We start from the raw sequence: 16900 nt of genomic DNA on the forward strand, positions 1-16900 counted from the left end.
CCTATCCCGTAGAGTATTTCATATTGAGAAATAAGCTCATAATAATTGATAAAGAAGCCTAAAGTAAAAGAACTCCATACCTGGGTGAAAGAAAATTATTTTTATTCAATTAATGATTTGGTTTGATATTGATTGATGTTTTGAATTTAAAATTCAGCTTTATGTATATCTTTAATTATTTTTATTTCTTAGAATGCATATTGAGTTGGTTGAATGTTAATTATTGTAAGCCTATATTATAATATTTTATATATTATATTAATGTACAAGTGAATAAGATATATTTAAACTCCACGTCGGCGTACAAGTTTTTTTTTGCTGACGTGTAGCACAAAGTTGTCAATTTCCTTTTTGTTGTATTCTGATATACAAGTATATTGTCAAGAATATACAGTAATCAAAGATGCTATTGGTGTTGCTACCCGTGTCTATCATTCGACAAAGCAAATAGTGCTATCCTTTTCTTGCTCTGCAACGTGGCCAAATCGTTTGATAACAATGAGGGAATATAATTATAAAAAAATATTATTGAATCTTTAAAAACTATGGATTCTTCTTTAATTGAGAAAATTATATCTCAGATATACCGGAATTATCTTTTATAGAAGTCAGTATAAAGTCAGTATAATTCAGAAGTCGGGTACGATCACGACAACGAGACCCCTCATAGGCCTATCCAGCAGGGGATTTACTGTCGGGGAGACTAGTTGTCCTGAGCGTGTGAGGAGCTTAGTTGTCGCCAACAACTAGGCTCCTTCGTTCTAGTAGGGGATTTACTGTCGGGGAGACTAGTTTTCGGCAATGGTATATTTTACCAGGGGATGTACTGACGCCTGTGATCAAAATAGCGAGGGACTAGTTGTCGGGGAGACGGGTCACCGTCAACCTGTCTCCCCGACAACCAAGCTCCTTGTAGGCTAGCGTCAACTAGTCTCCCCGACAGTAAATCCCCTACTGGTTCAGAGGGGACTAGTTGTCGGGACCGTAGACGACAACTAAGCTCCTCGAACGCTGACGACAACTAGTCTCCCCGTCAGTAGAGCTCCTCTCTCAGGAGCTCAGTTGACGCCGTCAGTAAATCCCCTCGAATGTGGTTTTTAAAGGAGATTTACTGTCGGGGAGAATAGTTGGCGCGTTCCCTTACTACATATTATACAATATGTAAATATGGAAGGCAAGTATAGGCTACTAAATTATGAAATATACAGAGTTTAAACCCACATTTCAGTTAGATGATTGAAAGTGATTTAGTTTACCTGAACCATTCGATGAGGACAGTGCAGCTTCTGTATTGGAAATGCCAAACGTAGAATCACCCGACATTTTGCAGATTATTCATCCACCAGAAGATAATTTATGAGGCTACTTCGAACTGAAAAAAATATAGACTACATTAAATTTTCATAAAAGATACCTGTGGCAAGTCTCACTAATGAATCCAGTCACCTGTAGAAATTCATAGGTGACTATGTAATTTGTGACTTTCGAGAACGGTTCCCTGTTGAACAGTGTTATAAGATCTCAATAACTATTAAAATTACAGAATTGATTCCGGTTCATTGGATTCCTCATCAAATTTACATAAGACTTGATTTTTGAAGTAACAGTTATGGCAACAAAAAAAAATGAGATGAAAATTTTAACGTTCTACTTTGTTTATTATTTAGCCAATCCTTCAAAATTGACATCAATGTTGTTCTAACTCGTCTTGACCTCCTTGATCAATAGGTCTGAATCTAGGATCCAATGCTCGATTCCGCGGCTTGCTTACTAGAGTGCAGCCACTGAAATTGCATTCTGAATCTTATGTTTTATGTATTGTTAGGAGGAAAACTATATGCTACGAGCATAATAAATGCAACCTATAACTGACCGAGCGAAGTGAGGTCTAAGATTCAAGACGACGGTTTGGCATTTAATGTTTAAGTGTTTATATGTTGCGCATTTACGGCGAAAGCGGTAATAGATTTTCATGAAATTTGACAGGTATGTTCCTTTTTAAATTGCGCGTCGACGTATAAACAAGGTTTTTGGAAATTTTGCATTTCAAGGATAATATAAAAGGGAGAAGGAGCCTCCTTCATACGCCAATATTAGAGTAAAATCTGGTGGTTCTGGCATCTGGTGGAGGTGTATTTCGCTATTTTGCATAGCCATATCAACTATGGACTTCAGTTTTTGGACATGCTCCAGGCTGTAAAGATGTACTGCTCCAGCAGAAGAAAGCTCTAAGGATCCTGGATTAGGCGGGCTACTTGGACCAAGGCCGACCCTTCTTTATCAAGCTGAGAATACTCACGGTATATAATCAATAGATCTGGCTCTCCCTGTTGCACGCAAGGGATAATTTCCACTTGCTCACAAGATGAGAAGACAGACACTCCTACAACACCAGAGGAAAAGCGAAAATAGACATCCCTTTCTGCAGGCTGAGTAAGAAGAAAGGATTGTTTTCCAATACTAGCCCTGAGGATTTACAACGCCTTACCTGACAGTGTGAAGAACTTGGACGACAGGAGCTTATTATTATTATTAGAACAAAAATCAAGAACTGGTTAATAGAGTCTCCATTCTATTCAGTGGAGGAATACTTTGAGACCACTAGAAACATCAGCTGAACGCCGAGTGATAATTAATGTGATGCCTACAGGCAAAGCCATCTTGATAAAGTTGAAAAATTACTACTCTTGAATGTTTTATATTTTTATATGTTTGACCAAGTTTACAAACGTAAATAAGTGTATATTATTGACATAGTTTATATGTCAACTCCACGACAAGGACCAAGTTAGGTCCACTTTCTGACACAGTCAATCCAGATATCTGGTCATGTCATGACCAAGGAGAGATGTATGAAGTAAGTATTCTATTAAATTTAGCACGTCTATTACACTCATATACTTGGGGCCTATAGTGAGGTCCACGTTATAATGGCAATATTTGATAAACGTTGATGTTGATATTCTTGTCTATTAACAGATAAAGCTATCCTTTTCTAGCTCCATAAGGTTGCTAGATCGTTTTTAACAATGTAGAAATATAATGATTAATTAACAAGATATTAATTATGAAAAGCTTCTATAGAAACCTTTTAAAAAAATATATTTATTTGACGAATAAAATATAATTGATTATTTTAAACAAGAAAGAACAGTTAATGATAGGCCTGAATCAGATATACCTGTGTCAGCTATCTTCTTTAGAAAGCAGAGACACGGCCGAGAATCGGCAACGCCGTTCTCTTATCCTCCTAAACTGCCATTATAATGTGGACCTTACTATACCTAACCCAACTCAATACCATTGATATTTTTAATATCGGTATAACAGATAAGTGGTTTATTTAAAGTAAAGTTTAGTCATAACCATTAGCAATTAACCATAACAGCTTGCTGAGTTGAGCTTCCCGACGTTAATATAACTACTCAACATTGAATTTATTAAATTTACTGTATTATGCAATTAGATTATTATAATAATTTAGTAAAATTTATAGTCATAGGCTATATGTCAGGTCTGTTGTCAAACAATAAGCAATTTGTAGGTATTAAAAATTGTACTTTTTCTAGACAAATTTGCTACACAGATGTAAAACATAAAAACGTTTTTCAGCAGTATTTTTAAGAACATGGCACATTATTAATTAAATGATAAATTAGGCTGTTAGAAACTTACTTTCAAAATATTAAGACCATGAACCTATGAAAACGACATACTATGAAATGGATGACATACCACTAAAACCTATGTAAAGATTATATAAGCATTAAAATTCCAGTTGAAGTCTTGTTTATCTGGCAAATTAAATTAATATCTTGACAAAAAATCTCTCAAAAATTAGATGCTTTGCCTCCAAATTTTACACGACAGACGACAAAACACAAACACAACAACCGCAATCAACGGCTGTTTGAAATCCCTGCTACTTGATTTTCAATCTGGTCTTCATCTTTTTTATAATTAATTAGCAATAATATTATTATAATTGTATTTTACTTTCATCAGGACCTTCTATATAACAATTGAATGTCTCACTATTATCATAATCAATTTTAAAAATCCACTCTTTTCTCCAAGTATTTTTTATGTATTCTTGAAGCGCGGGTTTTTGAATTGTAGGTGAATTTTTGTACTATAGGCTACCTACTATTTAAGCATACATAATAATTACAGTACATGAACATAATTTTTTAAACAAAATATAACGGAATAAGTGACAATTTATTGAATATATGCTCGAAAAGGATAATCTGAAACCTTCAATGATTAAAATGAATGAATTCAGGGCTACTTACTTGTATTTATAAAATTAGAATTATAGTACCCTTTAAAATTGAAAAAAATTAAAAACCAAGAATACAAATGCAACGTTTCAATTGTTATAAGTTATTTATAAGTTTTTTATTCATTAGAAATACAGGAAATTTATTAGCAATAGAGGTAAGCTACCATGTACCGTATGTAATTATTTATTCCCTAAGACTGTATTAATTGATAATTGAGAGATTTTTTATTCAAAACTCTTTCAGCGAGTTCTTTATATGTTCATTGCCTGCTGGAATACAAAAATAGGTATGTATTCTTTTTTTGAGTGTGCCCTATGAAAGCTGCTTTGGATAGGATAATGGATATCATATTTGATTATAAGAGATGGATAAACCTACAACTTCATAGGTGGGTTTTGAAACACCTGAAAGCAATTTTTTATGAAGTTTCCTCATCAAAAGTAGTCATCCATTCAAAGGGTATCAGCAGCACGTTTTTTCAAAATATTATCTGAGTGTTAAGAAAACCGTATACATACCTATACCATTATATGAATTTCTCATTATTATTTTATTTAAAAAGCATTGAATAAACATTCGTTCATGCAGCGCTATACCACAAATGAGCCAAACTCGCAGCTTCCTAATTGTTATTAAGCATTTCTTCAAAGTAGTAAGCGTATGCTATAAATTCTTTACATTTCTCAGCAAGTGAAAGTGAACATCTTCTCCTTCTTTTCTAGAGAATACCGGTTTCAAGTTAATGTTCTAAAACCATCATCACCAACACCATCCAAGAAAAGGATAGTCAGTAGAAAGCAAGGTAGATAGATAAAGTTAGAAAGTTAACGGTATCGTCTGCTCTGCTGATGACAATGCTCCTGATTTCAGAGCAAACAAAATCAAATCACCGGTCTATGCTTCTATCTTTTTCTAGAAGAGCAGAGTAGGCTACATGGCTACATTCCCGTAAAGCCAGCACAAAGCTTGTCAGTCTGTCTAAACTGATAACGGTTTGAAATACTTCTGTGCGATAAACAAATTCATAGTGTTTAAAGTTCAAACTCGTCCAAGTGTAAATTCTCTTTACTGTTAACGGAAAGTTTGGTTCAATTTTATTTATTCTTATCGCTGTTGTTATCACTGTCTGTTGTGAATAAAATTTTAGTTGTATGCTCTACGTGGATAACTATTATTTTCGTTACAGTAGCTTGATAGTCCGAACATTCTCATTTCAAAATTGTGAGTTTATATCAAGTTGGTTCGTCTATTTATTGGTAAAAAGTTGGATTTCATTTTCCATTATTTTGAAACAGTTTCATATAAAAAACTACTTTTAAGTTTGTAGAAAAATTCTGATTTTAGAATTCTGAGTGATATTTGTTATCGAAATGGGGTTGATGAGTGGAAAATTCGTGGAGAAAATTCGCTTGGATGGAAAAACTGCTATAATAACAGGATCGAATTCGGGTATAGGAAAAATTACAGCAAAGGAATTTTACAGGCTTGGTGAGTGAGAAATTTATTCAACAGATAATATCTTTTCCCCAATTTGGAACTACAGTATTAGTATAATTTTATATTCATTCTCTTGTTTTAGGGCTGAATAAAATTAAAAATCAAAATAGATTTATTTTTCACACATGTTTCAATTCATTTTCATGTGTGAATGGACAAAATAAAAATGTATTTTTTCTTTGTTCATTCACACTATAAACATAAAAATGAGAATGTTGTATGAAAATTAAAATAAATGATAAAGGGGTACCTACTTTGATTTTTAATTGTTATGTTCATCATTATGGTACACAATATATTATAATAAAAAATTATTACACACATTGGCCTATACAAGAAAAATTAATATCACACATTTAATAAATTCAACCGTAAAATAGATTCATTATATCTATTAATAATTAGTTAATTGTTGAATAACGACTAGCCTATATACCGTAAATATAATATTTTATGTAAATCCATGAACTTAATCTTTATATTTTATTAATTGTTATCCAACTTGAGAAAAGATATTATTACTATTAATTTATTATCAAAATAATTCAATTCAAATCTTTACAAGATAAGAAGAATATTGCATGTGTATGGTAGAACATTCTTTATTGATTCATACAATAAGTACCTACATCATCAAAATGAGAGAAAAAATAAGGTGACCGCTTGTGCTATTCCTCTCCCAAATTCAGATAAGGTAACACGAAGTCAAAAATCTGGTGTGGCGCACTCACACTACTTTCCTTGCCGTTATGAAAATTGTTTACCTGACGCTGTGTTCACGCGCATCTCAAGTCTACTATTCAAAGAACTGAGCCAGCTGGTGACAGGACAATAACGCTGGAGACACACGATGTGTGTTATCTCTTCATAGTGAATGATTTATTTGAATCAACAGTTGCCAACAGTTTGCAATAATTATTGAATAATCACATTTTCTCGAATTTCGAGCTTATTTTCAATTTTAGGTGAAAATGTTACTGGACATTAATTGTAGAGTTTTTCATGCTCAATCTCTTCCACTTAATTTTTTTTGTTTTTGTTTAAATTGTATCTGAAGCCTGATAATTGGGAATCTAAAATCAAACTTTGCATAGATGGGGCAAAGCTCCTGAAATTTTTACAGATATGGGACTTGTGGCAGTCTATCACTAATACTTGGGTAACCTACCAGTAATTTTCTAAAATACTAATTAAGTTTCATTTAGTTTGATAATGACATCATATAGGTAGCCGAAACATGTTATGACTAACAAATTTAAAGGGTACTTAGATTTCTATTTTTATTTATATATTTATAATAGTAGCCCTAAAGAAAAAAATCAATCTATATTCTTATACTTATATACCTGTACTATTATTACTTTCTTTCTAATAATTTATCAATTATTATTTCTATATTTTCAGGTGCCAGAGTGATAATGGCTTGCAGAGACTTGAAGCGGGCCGAAGAGGCTGCCCAAGAGATCAAAGACGAACTGAAAGATGAAGAGAATATTGGAGAGGTTGTCATCAAGAAACTAGACTTGAACTCTTTGAGCTCCATCAGAGCATGCGCACAAGATATCTGGCTACTGAACAGAAAATACATCTACTCATCAATAATGCTGGTAAAACTACTATTAAAAAAAAACTTTTCCAATAATGTATTGAATAGGGCTACTTGAATATTATCTATTATATTATATATATATATTTATTATATTTCTATTATATTATTATAGGCTACTCGTATTTAGAAAAAATTAATAGAGTGTAAATATGAATAAAAATAGAAATTCAAAGTAGAGCTACTGTACCCTTTTTAAAAGTTTTAGTCACAACGTTTTGCGGCTATATGATGCCATTATCAAGTGAAAAAAGACAATATTTAGTTGTGCTTATGTGAAAAATATAGAAAAAGGGGAACCACTAATTTTCTAAATATAATTCAGTTTCATTCAGTTTTTCCTGCTTCCAACACAGTCGATAGCCTAGGAAATCATCAGATACTATTTTATGAATTAAATATTCTAATGCAGTAGTACGTACGGTTTATCAGTTTATCCTATCATTGAAATGATTGGCAACAACATAACCTTATTGTGACAAAGAATGTATTATTGCAATTCACAGAATAAATTATGATATTTCAAATTTTTAAGCCACCAGCGAGTTGGCAACAAAAGGTTGTTCACTATAGTCCGGCGCAAATTACTTCCTACTTGGGATGACATGCGCAGCAGAGAAAGCACACAGCGGGAGGGATACAGAGGTGCGATGTTGCCGTTTTGAAGCGGCCAGCTCCAACTGCTAGTGACTGTTCATGTGCTCATGCTACACATGCGAAGTTTCATGCTGAATAAGCGGTCAGACGATTGAAAAATTGGCAACTGCGCTTCCACCTATTACTCTATTATCACTGTAATTGGCAGATCTCCCTCCATTTCTCTGCGCTGCATATTCCTCCAAGTATGAAGTAATTTTCACGGACTATAATATCTTTTTTCAAAAAGTTGTCAACACTTTCAAGTTAAATTATTTCGGCAATTTCTTGGTACCTATCTCAGTTGACAACTTTCGTGTCAACAAGGATTTAGATATATAATAATAATAATTTCAAATTGTTTTTTCCATGTTAAGGTATAATTATGATGTATTCACAAACCATAACCACCTTGATAAGTAGAAATTGAATAATTATTTCAAATTATCTTTCTTTCTTCCATGTTATAGGTGTAATCATGTATCCACATGGCAAACCCATCTTTTTATAAGTAACAAGTGAATAATAATTTCAAATTGTTTCTTCCATGTCAAGGTGTGATGATGTGTCCTCAAGGCAAAACCGAGGATGGCTTTGAAACTCAGTTTGGAGTCAATCATTTGGGTCATTTTCTGTTCACCATTTTGCTTTGGCCAAAAATTATCGAGTCACAACCGGCCAGGATCGTTAACTTGTCGTCAGTTGCACATCAGAGTAAGTTTTTTTTTATCATACATGATTTTGAATTAATGATAGACTCGAAAAAGTAGTTATATTTATATCATTCAATGCATGCCTCCATATATTTGTGAATCATAAAATATATGAGAGCCAGTACAAAAATAAGATGGTAAGATATTTCTATCTTTATTTGGGTTTTATGTTCTAGATAAAGTTTCTAGTGTGTTTTTAAACTTGAATTTTTGACAGGAGGCTACATAAAGTTCGACGATCTAAACTGGGAGAAGAAACCAAAATAAGGTGGTAAGATATTCCTATCTTTATTTGGGTTTTATGTTTTATGTATAGTTTCTAGTGTGTTTTTAAACTTGATTTTTTGAATTTTTGACAGGAGGCTACATAAAGTTCGACGATTTAAACTGGGAGAAGAGACCCTACAGTGCATTAGCTGCCTATCAACAAAGCAAGCTTGCCAATGTTCTTTTCACTAAAGAGCTGGCGGAACGTCTTCAAGGTAGGCATTATCAAATTATAAGTACCTATTATTTTTGAAAAACACCTTCATACTGTCACAACTTTTTTGAAAAGTAGGAGAAGGACTTGGAGGTGGAAGGGTTTTCATCTACTCAATTATTTGAACAACAACAGTTGCTAAGAATCTCAATTCATAAACAGTACTTAATGAGTTCTCATCTTCTCAATCATTTGAAATATAACAACAGTTTATGAAAATCTCAATAATCCTTCAACAGTAATAAAAAGCTAGTTACTGTTATAAGCTATAATAAGTTGCGTTTTTACATCACCTACTAATTCAATTTAATATGTACTATGATATTGTAATACATACTATAAAAGATTTATGGTATTGCTGTAGGTGTTAATTCTATTTACATTAGGTAGTTACCAATTTGTCTGGTTTTGGGCTTACCGTCAATATATTATACAAACCATGTACATATTATATTGACACGGATGAATTTTAAGCTACAGTAAAGTCCGCACGTTATAATGGCAGTATTTGGTTGAAATTGGGGCTGAATTTTTTTCAATTCAATCTATTTTTTCCTTCTGAATACAATTCAAAGCAGTTACATAGAATCTTGAGCAATGAAGTTTATACAATTCAAGAAACGATATGATATACCTACTTACTAAAATCAAACAACAAAATAAACAATAAAACTCTTGAGCTATCACAATTTTATTCTTGTATAAAATTCTTGTATCAGATAGGAAAGAGCTTACATAGGCAACAAAGGCCTGTGCGTAAGCTCGAGTTATCATAACAATATGCGTTATATCTATAATTATAAAGAGAGATCTCAATTTTTATTAGAGATCTAACTACATTAAAATAATTTTCAATGATGAATCTATAATCCCCATGCATTAAGAAGGGATCAAAAAAGTGGAAAACTGAATTATAAATAACTTTAAATTTATAAATAAAAGATGATAAAAACCAAGGAATAGCGAGGAAGGCTACAATTTAAATAACAAATTCAAGTTTGGAAAAGCAGAACAGACAAGCATGACAGAACAGAAAAAAATCTCTCTGAAGGCGCCCAAATTGAATCAAACACGCGCACCCCCAGTAACAAAGATGCTTGTCTATCATTCGACAAAGCAGACAGTGTTATCCTTCTCTAGCTCCGTAGCGTTGTGAGATCGTTTTTAAACAATGTGGAATTAAAATTAATTAAAGAATATTTCATCTAAATTAAGAAAAATTATTAACTATTCAATCATTGGGAAATATATTTTCTTTACGAATAAAATATGATTGATTACCGTATTTTAAACGAGAATGAACAGTTAATATTATATCAGACCGGTATCAGCTAGCCTTTATAGAAGGCAGTAACAAGGCAGAGAATCGGCAACGCTGTTCTCCTATCTTTCTCCACTGCCATTATTACGTGAACCTCACTATAGGTAGGCTACCTATTTGTCTAGTTCAGGTCTATCCATCAATATAGACAACCCATCTATTACTTATTAAAACTGATGAATTTCATGCTAGCCTATTGTTTTTGCTGAGATTAAAGCTATGACAATTTTTTTCAAGCTTTTCTGCCACAATTCCAAACTTGCATCTTCACTAATTGATTATCAGAATTACATAACCGTCATTATAAAACTGTACAAAGTTTGAGTAAATGGGAGCACTGCAAATCTGCTGATAAAATTTCAATGAAGAATAATCTATAAATTTGAAATCAAAGTACAGTACAAATAAAGTAGCATAGATAAGGTCAATAGAATTTAATGAAGTCATATCAGTCTAGACATGGAGGTCCGCATTCTTGAGAAAAATTTCTTTGAAAAACAGCAAAAAACTGTTTACAATTTATTGCAAAAACTCGTCTCATTAAGTTAATATATGCATTTTATTAATTGAATTTTGAGATATTATTTTCGGAAGACTGATATAGAATCGTTTTTTAGATTATGAATAGAATAATTAACCCATTAAATTTTATTTTTATTTAAAGCATGACAGATTAGGTAGGATACTTACATAATAATGACCTATATTTATACAGTGGGCCTTTATTAACCGTAAAATCAATATGTTTATGTCAAATTATTGAAAAGCATAGACTGTACTTTGATACCGCATTTATTATTTTATTTTTTCTATTAACATCAGAGCTCTTATTCTTGTATACCCCTGTTTGCTTCCATGTTTTCATATATGAATAAACTAGTGACCCCTGGTTGGAGAACTCTCTCAAGAACTTACTGGTGTATTGTAATCTTTAAAACCCGCAACATTTGATTTCCTATACAGAGCTGGTGAAAATTATGAAAACAACAAAATACTCCTTTCACAAGTAGTATAATTTGACAGGAGATTTCATTGGGGATTCTCCTATTGAAATGAAAAATTACTCTGTCGCTACAACATTTCTATCTCTCATATGAATCCAAACTCATTTTTTTTTTAAATGAGAAGGTGGTCATGCAATACATGATTTTGATACAGAGTTCCAAGATAAAATGGATGGCGACAACCGCACATTTATATCTCAACCCGTATCAGTTTGTTGATGTGAAAGTTGTAAATTATGTTGTATATTAACCAGCTGAAATCATGTGTCAACGCATGAAGGTCTGTCTGTGTGATAGCTCCCAAATGCCTCAGCTGATTTTGTAAATGAATGAATGGAAAAACTGTTGTGATTGCATGCAATGAATAATTCTTCAGCTGACTAAATGATAAATCAAAACGAATTTTTCTCTTATGCACTTTCAATGTTATCTGTTATATCCTGAAGAAGGACGAAGGAGTGAGTCAATTTCGTTGTCCTACAAACTTGACCTGTTTGAAGAATACATGCATAGAGAAACAATAGCGTGAGTAGATATCCCATGGTATAGGGCGTTTATGTCGCAACTTTTACTGTTATCTCAAGCCGATTACTGTTGGTTATTGTCGAATTTTACTGTTTTGTTGGGGTGAGAGTGTATGAACGGCACAATATGAGAGACTACCAGTGTCAAACAGCTTCACGGGAAAGAATTACATGAACTATCGGCTTGAGATAACAGTAAAAGTTGCGACATAAACACCCTATACCATGGGATATCTACTTATGCTATTGTTCTCTATGATACATATGTTAAAAATTTGAAGCTGATTGATCAATTTTTTCTAAAGTTGTTGTAGAACATACAAAAAGACAGACAACGATTCAGCCTTCAGTGAGTCAAAAGTAGGAACTCGCTAACGGTCGTTCAATTAATTGATGCCTGTGTGGCCCTGCACATAGACTTTGCACTATTCTCTTTTTAGCCTGCAATATCTATTTTTGGCTTTGAATGAATCATCAATGATAATAATGTTGGTCCTTCCCCAATCATTTTGATGATTTGTGTTTTGTGATCATTGAATAAATAAATGTTGCAGGTAAGGGAGTGAATGTATACGCAGTTCACCCGGGTGTAGTGAAAACTGAGCTGGGTCGACACTGGACGAGGTCTATTTCACCGGTGCTCGCACGCTGGCGCGAACTCTGGGCTATTTCCTGCTGAAAACCCCCGAACAGGGGGCGCAAACAACCCTTTACTGTGCTCTCAGCGAGGCAGCAGCCAATGAGACCGGACTGTATTACAGGTAAAATCATTTAAAATCTACACCTACAATGTTGCGTGTAGTTTTCAGCTCTAAATTTACAAGTTCATTCACATTTTTGGATTTATTTATTTATTATTACATTTATTACATTCCTTAATCACAACTCAAATTTAATGATTGGGAGAGAATCACAGATAAACCAAAAACTGTTCCTCTCCCGAATTTGATAAAATTAGTCCAATCAGATGGTTATGAAAACACTTTTATAAAGATCACAAAATTACAGTCCAAATAAACATTATACTAAAAAAGATGTATGGTATTGAGGAGCTGGTAATATAGGGTTGTGAGAACACCCTAGACATTATGGTAACAATTTATTATAATGGGGAATCGCTTGGCTTGCGAGAGGTTGAATTGATCTAACCCTATAACTCATGAGGAAGGAACAATAATTCAAAGACATAAACAAAACAGATAATATATTGGAAAACTTAATAATCGATTTAATTTAATTGAAACTCAAAATGAAACTGGAAACTTAAATAAAATATTAATAAAACTTTTTAAATAAACAATAGAATAATATTACCTTGCCTTTAATAAAAAAAAATCGATGAATATATATAATATGAAATTGATAATATTAGCAACTCACTGAACCAGGAAAATGGTGTCTCGGAACAGAGTGGTAGAGCCGGGCCCGATTACGCTGTAGATAGTTGCAGGTCCCGTCCTCGAACCGACTGCCAAGAGGCATAGACTACATTTTTCATTCCAATTTTACTTATCATGAATTTTCACCATCGTCGACCTTTTATTTTTAAACAATGGATGCTCTCGGATTGTGAAAATTCATGTCAAATAATCGGCTGCATTACTATATTTTCGGACTGTGTGTTGTTAAATTGGAATAACAACAGTTATAGGTTTGGAGCGTTGATTCTTTACGCAAGTGATTGTACATAATATAAATAAAATACATCGTTTAGTTGGTTCGTCAGTCACGACAGAAAGCTTAGGCTATAACTCTTCAACAATAATGCATTGAAAAATTAATACTGAACGTAGAATTGTATATTCTTCAATTTGATGTATTATTTCACAATTTCATGTTATTTTCGAATTGCGATATCGCCAATACAGCAACAGTGTCAACTTGACGGATTCCCACCTTTAGCAAGTCAAGTTTTCAGTTTGTCAAGCTTTCAATTCGTTAATGCTTCCAGTTTGTTAATTGGGCCCTTGCGGAGCACGGGTTACCCACTAGTCCATATAAATTACGATAATTTACATCATTTGACTATAGTTGATGAGATTTGACTATCATCATTTGACTCATAGTTTACTATGAGATTCTTTGATTTAACTTCTACCCTATTATTAGGCTATGTTTTTAAAGTTTTAATAAGATGTTTTTAAATAATTTTCAGCGATTGCAACGTGAAAGAGCCGGCTCCCCAGGCTAAAGACATGGAGAAAGCAAAGCGCCTATGGCAAGAGAGCATGAAAATGGTTGGGCTGACCGAGGATAGTTTGAAGTTTTGAAATTTGAATTCAAATCAACTCCAAATGTGAATGTTTCTACTTTGTAAAATTTGATAAGTGCCCAATTTTTTATTTATTTTTGACAGGTATATTTAAGAATTGGATTGCAGAGGTTGATCATGGATTGTAATGAAAACATGAGGGAATTATAGAAAGGATTATGATAGACATTATTAGGGATTATGATAAGACTGCCATAAACTTAACGAAGCCAATATCACTCGAAGTAAATAATCTATTAGTAGATAACTGACTAATAAGGTACTTACTTGATTCAAAAAAATCTCTCTTAGTGATAGCCTATAATGATAAAGTAGGTAATAATTGTTCGACAGTGCTGTTATCATGATTTGAAAATCAACTTCGAAGGGAGAGAGAAACTCACATCTTACTTTCTTAGCTTAATTTCTTAAAATATATTTTTTATGATATTATTGACATTATTAAGTAATTTAAAATAATTATAGACATTACAAAGAAATATAATATTTTAAAAAGTTGGATATTGTTCTACGTTATCGATGTTGTATTTTATTGTATTTGGAATAAATAATATTTTGCAATTTTGTTAAAACTGGGTATTGATTCGAATATCGCTTACCGCCAGTAAAATAATTTGAAGAATAATATGTATATGCCCTATCCAATAACAGGGTAGAAAAAGGAAATAGGATAGAAAGATAAATAGGAAGAGAAAGAGAGAGGAATTAGCAGAAAATAATAGGAATGAGAACGAGAAAGAGGAAAAGGAGGAGTGGAAGAAGAATAATTTATTGTCTTTATCAAGTGCGGAGTTAGGACTCTCTGCCACACAACCCTAAAAGAAGAAGGACAAGAAGAAGAAGAAGAAGAAGAAAAAAGGAGAAAGGTGAGGAAGAAGAAGAAAGGAGAGGAAGAAGAAGAAAGGAGAGGAAGAAGAAGAAGAAGATGATGATGAAAAAGAAATGAAGTGGAAGAAGAAGAAGAAGAAATGAAAAAAGAATTTCTGAAGAAAAATATCAGGAAAACATTTGCAAAACTTTTCTTCAAAGCCCCGTAACTCTGTTACTTACGTAAATAGCAATTTCAAAGTATGACTATATTATTTGAAAAATAATTTTAAATAAGAATTATCCTCATAAAAATTTTGCTAGGATGCATCGTTCAAAAGTTATAGACAAAAAACCGAGGAGACTGCAATAATTTTTCAGCTGGGGAATCTCAACTATATCATAGGGTAGTGGAAATCTCAGGCCAAGCCTCTGTGAATCAGAAATTGAGAAAACTGCACGCTTGCATCATCTAGCTTCGAAAACTGCAACTAGAATACTATCAAAATGGGCAAGCACTTTTATTTTCTCAAGATTCCATCTTTACCTTTTGTCCTATTTGAAAATGTCAAAAGACATAATTTGTAGAGAATACTATGTTCTCTCAGAATCATTGATATAGTTTTGAATTCCTCAATTGATAAATGTACAATTCGATTGAGTTTACTCAAAAAATGTGAGCCACAGTAGAAAGTAACCTTCAATTCATGATTATTGTGATTGAACATCTCAGAATGAATGCTTTTGCTCTAAGTAATCTTATAGTAAATTTTATTCCTCACAAATTTTATCTGATAAAATTTTTTCATACGATGAGAAATAAGGCCGCAATTCTGGAGAAACTAAGATGATGTCTGAATTCAGTCAAATTCATTGTTGCCGCTAGATCAACAATGGAGTAGTTAGTTCCGACTTCTTCCGACAGGTGGCAGGAGCGTTCACGTTTCTTTCAATTTTTTGCAAGCCATCCTATCCAAGGCAGCCAGATAGATTTCTTATCACTACTTTTGTGTGTGGAAACTGATAGTGTACAAAATTGCGGTGTTCTCCGATTTGGCTGTAACTCTAAAACGGTGCGTTGTAGCGAAATTATGCTAGAGGTCATTTTTGAGAAAAATATTTCTCTATAAGATGGTGATATTTTAAAAATTAAATATTGAGAAACAGGAGGGAAACATAGCTATAAGAAAAAAATACAGTCAAGATTTTCATACTAATTTTTCACACACACAGTTTTCGTTATACTAAAATAGGCTATTGACCAGTTCCTTTGAATATTCTTCTTCTTCTCCTCCATTTTCTTCTTCCTCATCTCTATCTCCTACTTACATCACCTTCTCCTCCTCCTCATCATAATCTTCTCCTTCTCCTATTAAATACTAAAATAGGCTATTGACGTATTGACCAGTTCCTTTGAATATTCTTCTTCTCCTCCATTTTCTTCTTCTTCCTCATCTCTATCTCCTACTTACATCACCTTCTCCTCCTCATCATAATCTTCTCCTTCTCCTATTCATTATCTACCTCTCCCTTCTACTACTAAGCACTCGTTCTCCTCCTTCTTCTGCTCCTCATCAAAATATCATATTCTTCTCTTCTCTTCTTTCGTCCAATTTTCCTTCTCGTTCTCTACTCTCATCTCTTTTTTTCATCTTCTCCTACTCTTGATGTTTTTCTCTTCTCCTACAATCATCTTCTCATACTATTCATTGTCCTTTCCCTAAGAACGCCAAAAAACCGTATCTGAATACGG

The 16900-nt window shown here is 33.0% G+C and overlaps 1 pseudogene; it reads left to right on the forward strand.

Annotated features, from left to right (window-relative positions):
• The first annotated feature begins 5495 nt into the window (after positions 1 to 5495).
• Positions 5496 to 14431, forward strand: LOC120352508 (annotated as a pseudogene).
• The last annotated feature ends 2469 nt before the right edge of the window (positions 14432 to 16900 follow it).

The sequence above is a fragment of the Nilaparvata lugens genome, chromosome 7, assembly GCF_014356525.2.
Source record: "Nilaparvata lugens isolate BPH chromosome 7, ASM1435652v1, whole genome shotgun sequence".
NCBI lineage: Eukaryota > Metazoa > Arthropoda > Insecta > Hemiptera > Delphacidae > Nilaparvata > Nilaparvata lugens.